Below are 6,437 nucleotides of genomic sequence, written 5' to 3'. Positions count from 1 at the left end.
ATCTCCAAAATATGCATGGATCTCTCTGTAGCATCAAGTTTACATGGCAACAAAATTAAAGCAGACAAGGACTTGGAGAAATCACGAAGTCCCTGAAATCAGAAATATTACGGGGCCTACTTTGCATGCTTGTGCTAGTCACCACAGAGATCACAAAAATACATGGACTACACCACTGGAAAGATGGCATGGCATACTTCAAAACACATGTAGAGCTCATGCTCAAAAGATGCACAGATTAGATGATACAAAAATGACAAATCTCCAAGTTCTGATAAGAACCAGAGAATAACAGCAACTAGCCCTCTAGATGACCTCTAATGAACATGGTGCAATTGAAAAAAATGAAGAGCATCACGGGACGAACAATTTGACATATTACACACGCGAATCGGAGCTACATGCACGGAGTTACGGAGCTATGAACAGAGGCACTTGCTGATGAAATTCCATGACTTAGAAAAAATAGAGGGGCGAGGAAAGTCAACGCGTACGTTATCTCGATCGGATCTGGCCGACTCGCTCGAGCTCGGGCTCGGGCTGCCGGCGAGGAGGAAGGAGGGCGGCGGCGAGGCCCGGCGCCGGCGGGACGCGGCCGGAGGAGGGCACCGGCGGCGGAGGCGGAGTAGGGCGGCGCCTCGGGCGGCGGCGAGGGACGCGGTCGCCGGCGCGGCGGCGCGGGGCCACGGCGGCGGCGCGGCGAGGAGCAGGCGCGGAGGCGGGCGCGGTGCGGGCCGGCGGGCCCGCGGCGGGCCGGGCGGGCCGCGGCGTTGGGAGGCCGGAGGCAGGCCACGTGGCGGCGGCCCAGGCGGGCGGACGTTGTCCGGCGCGGCCGTTTTCGTCCGGCGGGGCGCGGTGGAGAAACTAGGGTTTCGTCTGCGATTCCGTTTTTCGGGATGCCCACATATAAATAGATAGAGGGAGCTAGGAGGCTCCAAATGAGGTGCGGTTTTCGCCCACACGATCGTGATCGAACGACCTAGAGCATGGAAGAGAGTTTGGTGGGTTTTGGGCTGGTCTTAGATGGGGTTTTTGCTGGACACTCAAATGGACTTTGCGGATGCCCGGTTAACCGATGGAGTACCAAACGACCTCCGAATGGAACGAAACTTGACCGGTAGTCTCCGGGTGGTATATTAAGACCACTTGACAAGCCTCGGTCCATTCCGAGAAAGTTTGACACACGCACACGAAAGAAAACAAGAGGGGTGCACCGGAGGAGATAGGAGCGCCGGATTGGAAAACAGACAACAGGGAAAATGCTCGGATGCATGAGACGAACACGTATGCAAATGCAATGCACATGATGACATGATATGAAAATGCATGACATGACAAAATACAAAACGAAAGACAAAACCCGACAACGGAGGGAAAATCATATCACATAGCCGAAAATGGCAAGAGTCGGAGTTACAAATATGGGAAGTTACATGCGGGGTGTTACAACACTCCACCACTACGAGAGGATCGCGTCCCGAGATCTAGGACTGAAAGAACTCCGGATATTCGGAACGGAGATGGTCCTCGCGTTCCCAGGTGGCTTCCCGGTCGGAATGGTGCGACCACTTCACTTTCAGGAATTTGATAGACTTGTTGCGAGTCTTGCGCTCAGTTTCTTCAAGAATAGCAACTGGGTGCTCATGATAAGACAAATCTTTCTTGGAGGTCAAACTCTTCGAAGTTGATAGTGCGCTCAGGCGTCTTGAAGCACTTGCGGAGCTGTGACACGTGGAACACATCGTGCACGTTCGCGAAGTTGGAAGGAAGCTCAAGTTGATAGGCGAGGTCGCCTCTTTTACCAATGATCTTGAAAGGACCCACGTATCTAGGGGCAAACTTCCCTTTGATACCGAAGCGACGAGTGCCTTTCATTGGAGAGACGCGGAGGTAGACATGGTCTCCGATCTCGAAAGCCAAATCACGATGCTTACTATCATAGTAACTCTTCTGGCGCGATTGCGCGGCTTTGAGATTATCACGTATGACTTTACACATTTCTTCAGCTTCAGTGATTAAGTCATTGCCAAGAAGTTGGCGTTCACCGGTCTCTGACCAATTGAGAGGAGTACGGCACTTTCTGCCATAGAGAATCTCGAATGGGGCCTTGCCCGAACTCGCTTGGAAGCTGTTGTTGTAGGAGAATTCAGCATATGGAAGACAATCTTCCCATTTCATGCCAAAGGAAATGACACAAGCCCTGAGCATATCTTCAAGAATTTGATTGACTCGCTCGACTTGGCCACTAGTTTGAGGATAGAAAGCTGTGCTGAAGCGAATGTTTGTGCCCATGGTCTTCTGGAAGGAGTCCCAGAACTTGGAGGTGAAGATGCTTCACGATCAGAAGAAATCAATTGTGGAATGCCGTGCAAAGAAACAATTCTGGAGGTGTAGAGCTCTGCCAGCTGAGCTGCTGTGATGGATTCTTTGATAGGAAGGAAATGAGCCACTTTAGAAAGCTTGTCAATGACAACGAAGATAGCATCATTTCCGCGCTTGGACTTTGGAAAACCAGTCACGAAGTCAAACTTCCATTCTGGGATAGCAAGAGGTTGGAGGAGACCAGCTGGTCGTTGGTGTTCTGCTTTCACCCTTCGACAGACATCACATTCATTCACGAATTGAGCAATCTCTCGCTTCATTCGAGTCCACCAATACGACTGCTTGAGGTCATGATACATCTTCGTACTTCCAGGATGAATGGATAGGAGAGAATTGTGCGCCTCGTTCATTATGACTTTCCTTAGATCACCTTTCGGAACCACAATCCGGTCCTCGAAGAACAAAGTGTCTCTGTCATCAATGCGATAGCACTTGTATTTGGAAAGACCCTTGTCGATACCACGTTTCACCTTCTTCACCATGGCATCAAGGAGTCGTGCCTCACGAATTTGATCTTCCAAAGTAGGAGAGACTATGAGGTTGGCAAGAAAGCCTTGAGGAACAACTTGGAGATTCAGCTTGCGGAAAGCTTCACAAAGATCCAGTTGGAAAGGCTTGAGAATTAAGCTGTTGCAATAAGCCTTCCTGCTTAAAGCATCTGCAATGACATTTGCTTTGCCTGGAGTATATTCGATACTCGGATTGTACTCTTGAATCATTTCGACCCATCGAGTCTGCCTGAGGTTTAGGTTGGGCTGAGTGAAGATATACTTGAGACTCTTGTGATCAGTGAAAATGTCCACTTGTCTTCCCAACAAGAGATGTCTCCACGTTATCAATGCATGGACAACTGCCGCCAAGTCAAGATCGTGAGTGGGGTAGTTCTTTTCGTTGGGCTTCAACTGACGAGAGGTATAGGCCACAACTTTCTTCTCTTGCATTAACACAGCACCGAGACCTTGGAGAGAAGCATCACAGAAAACTTCATACGGCTTGGATTCATCAGGAGGAGTCAAGACAGGAGCTGTGACTAGTTTCTCTTTGAGGGTGTTGAAAGCAACGTCACACTCAGGAGACCAGAAATACTTCACATGCTTCTGTAGGAGGTTGGAAAGAGGCTTTGCAATCTTGGAAAAATTCTCAACGAATCTTCGGCAATAGCTTGCAAGACCCAGAAAACTGCGGAGCTGCTTGACATTTTGAGGAGGTTCCCAATCCAGAACTGCGGACACCTTCTCGGGGTTAACAGCGATGCCCTTGGCAGAGATGATGTGACCAAGAAAAAGGACTTCATCGAGCCAAAACTCACATTTGGAGAACTTCGCATAGAATTGATACTCTCTGAGCTTGTCGAGCACCAATCGCAAATGTTTGGCATGATCCTGCTTGTTCTTGGAGAAGACCAAGATATCATCGAGATACACCAGAACGAATTCATTGGTATAGGGGTTGAAGATGAAATTCATCATCCGAGAGAACACTGGAGGAGCATTGACAAGGCCGAAAGACACGACAGTATATTCATAAGAACCAAAGCTTGTTCTGAAAGCTGTCTTGGGAATATCTTCTTCACGAATGCGAATCTGATGATAACCCATACGAAGGTCAAGCTTCGAGAATACTTTAGCACCTTTGAGTTGCTCAAAGAGCTCATTGATGTTGGGAAGTGGATACTTGTTCTTGATTGTCTTCTTGTTCAATGGACGGTAGTCGACACAAAGTCGGTCCGTGCCATCCTTCTTCTTGACAAAAAGAACGCCACAACCCCATGGAGAAGAACTCGGTCTGATCAAACCCAGACGTTCTTGTTCATCGAGCTGCTTCTTCAATTCCTTCAGCTCGTTAGGTCCAAGCTTGTATGGACGCTTGCAAACGGGTTCAGTGCCAGGCTCCAGTTTGATAACGAACTCAACTGGCCGATGCGGAGGCATACCCGGAAGCTCTTCTGGAAAGACATCTTGGTACTCGCAAACGACTGGAATTTGAGAGATGGCATTCAATTCGCCCTTCTCATTGAGAGAGAAAAACCGAATGGTTTCATCACGAGCAGAAAAAATAATCACATCCTCAGACGAGTGTGTCAATTGAATTTCCCTGGCAGCACAATCAAGTTGAGCCTTGTGCTTAGAAAGCCAGTCCATCCCGAGAATAAGATCAATATCCGAGTCACCAAGAACAACTGGTTTAGACAGAAATTTATAATCGCCCATCTTGATGGAAACGTCCGGGACACAATTATTAGAAGTCATTTGCTTGCCCGGAGACACAATCTTCAACGGGATAGGGATCTTTTCCGTCACAAATTCATGCTTGGCAACAAAAGGTCTTGAAATGAAAGAAAGAGATGCACCAGTATCAAAAAGAACTTTTGCAGGAATATCGTTAATAGGAAGATTACCCATTATCACATCAGTAGATTCCTCCGCTTGAGCTGCATTCATCATGTTCACCTTTGCAGACTTTGGATTATGCTTGACCACTGCATTGCTGGAAGATCTGACACGAGGAGGAGGAGGAAGACGCCTCTGGTTGAAGCACTTGTTAGCATAGTGACCTTTCTGCTGACATTTGTTGCAAGTCACCTCTGAGAGTGGACGGTGATAAGGAGCATTGGACTTAGGAACTTGATTCTGAGACTTGTTCTGATAGCCAGAGTTGGAAGAGTTGGAAGAACCATGGACACCTTTGTTCTTCTGCTGGTAAGGCTGACGAAACGGAGGAGGAGGAGGAGGCAACCAGAACTTCTGTTGCTTAGCTGTCACAAGTGAGGAAGAAGAAGACTGAACTGCGTCCCTGACTCTCTTCTTAGAAGCCTCACACTTGAGCTGAGCAGCCTCTTGCTTCATTGCCATATTGTAGAATTGATCAAAGTGAGTAGGCTCAACAAGAACGAGAGCTAACTGCAGATCCTCTTTAAGGCCACCTCTGAAGTGATAGATCATGCTCTTCTCATCAGGAACGTCTTTTTTAGCGAAGCGAGCAAGTTTCTGAAACTGAATGTTGTATTGATACACAGACATGTTGCCTTGCTTGAGATTGCGGAACTCCTCACACTTGCTCTCAACAACACTTTGTGGAATGTGGTGCGCTTTGAAGTCCCGACAGAAGTCAGTCCAAGTGATCACACGACCTCCTCTGGAATCTTTGTATTGCTGAAACCAATCAGCAGCTTGGTCCTTGAGCTAGAAAGAAGCGAACTTGACATAGTCCTCAGGCCTGACATTGCTACATTCAAAATGCTTGTTGATGTCCACGAGCCAATCATCGGCATCCGTGGCCTCGACACAGTAGCTGAAAGACTTGGGCTGATTTGCGAGAAACTGGTTGAGAGTGGCAAAGTGAAACTGATTGTTGCCTTGACCTTGATTGCCTTGATTGCCTTGCCCTTGAGTACGTTCTTGCAAGAGTTGCAGAATCATCTGAGCATTGGCGTTGGTGGCTGCCATGATTGCTTGCCATGCCTCCGGAGGTGGAGGTGGTGGCGGTGGCGGAGGGTTCGCTTGACTCCCTTCATTGCGATCCGGATTCTGACGCGTTGGCGGAGCCATCCTGAAGAGGGTGACATCCGTTAGCATCTTGATAGACAAATAGATAAGTAGAATCAACGGACAGAAATTGCAACATATAGTCTTCACAATAAACATTCGAACGAAGATGAACGAATGAATTCCGTAGTAAATCATCACACTTCCATAAGTTGAGAAGCCACTTGAAAAAGATATGGAATGAACATATGAATTCGAAGTAACTCGAATACCACAATACAAAATAAAACAAAGTATTGGCTTGCAGAATAAGCCGGAACAAACATATGATAGATATTTCGTCCGAAGTTTTCGTGGTGGGGCCCACACGGGCTCAATCGTACAGCACCATCATGTACAAGGCTGTGCACATGACATACGAAGCGTCCCCGAGTCGGCAAAGCCATGGACTCTTTAAGACACAACGAGACCACTGTAAAATCAACCGTATACAGGCGGACCACTAGACGTCGAACCCCAATCTCATATCATGCGTCTGTCGGAAAGATATCCTAAGGCTACTTGAATTCC

The sequence above is a fragment of the Aegilops tauschii genome, chromosome 7 (assembly GCF_002575655.3).
Source record: "Aegilops tauschii subsp. strangulata cultivar AL8/78 chromosome 7, Aet v6.0, whole genome shotgun sequence".
Taxonomy (NCBI): domain Eukaryota; kingdom Viridiplantae; phylum Streptophyta; class Magnoliopsida; order Poales; family Poaceae; genus Aegilops; species Aegilops tauschii.
Note: the sequence above shows the minus strand (reverse complement) of the source record.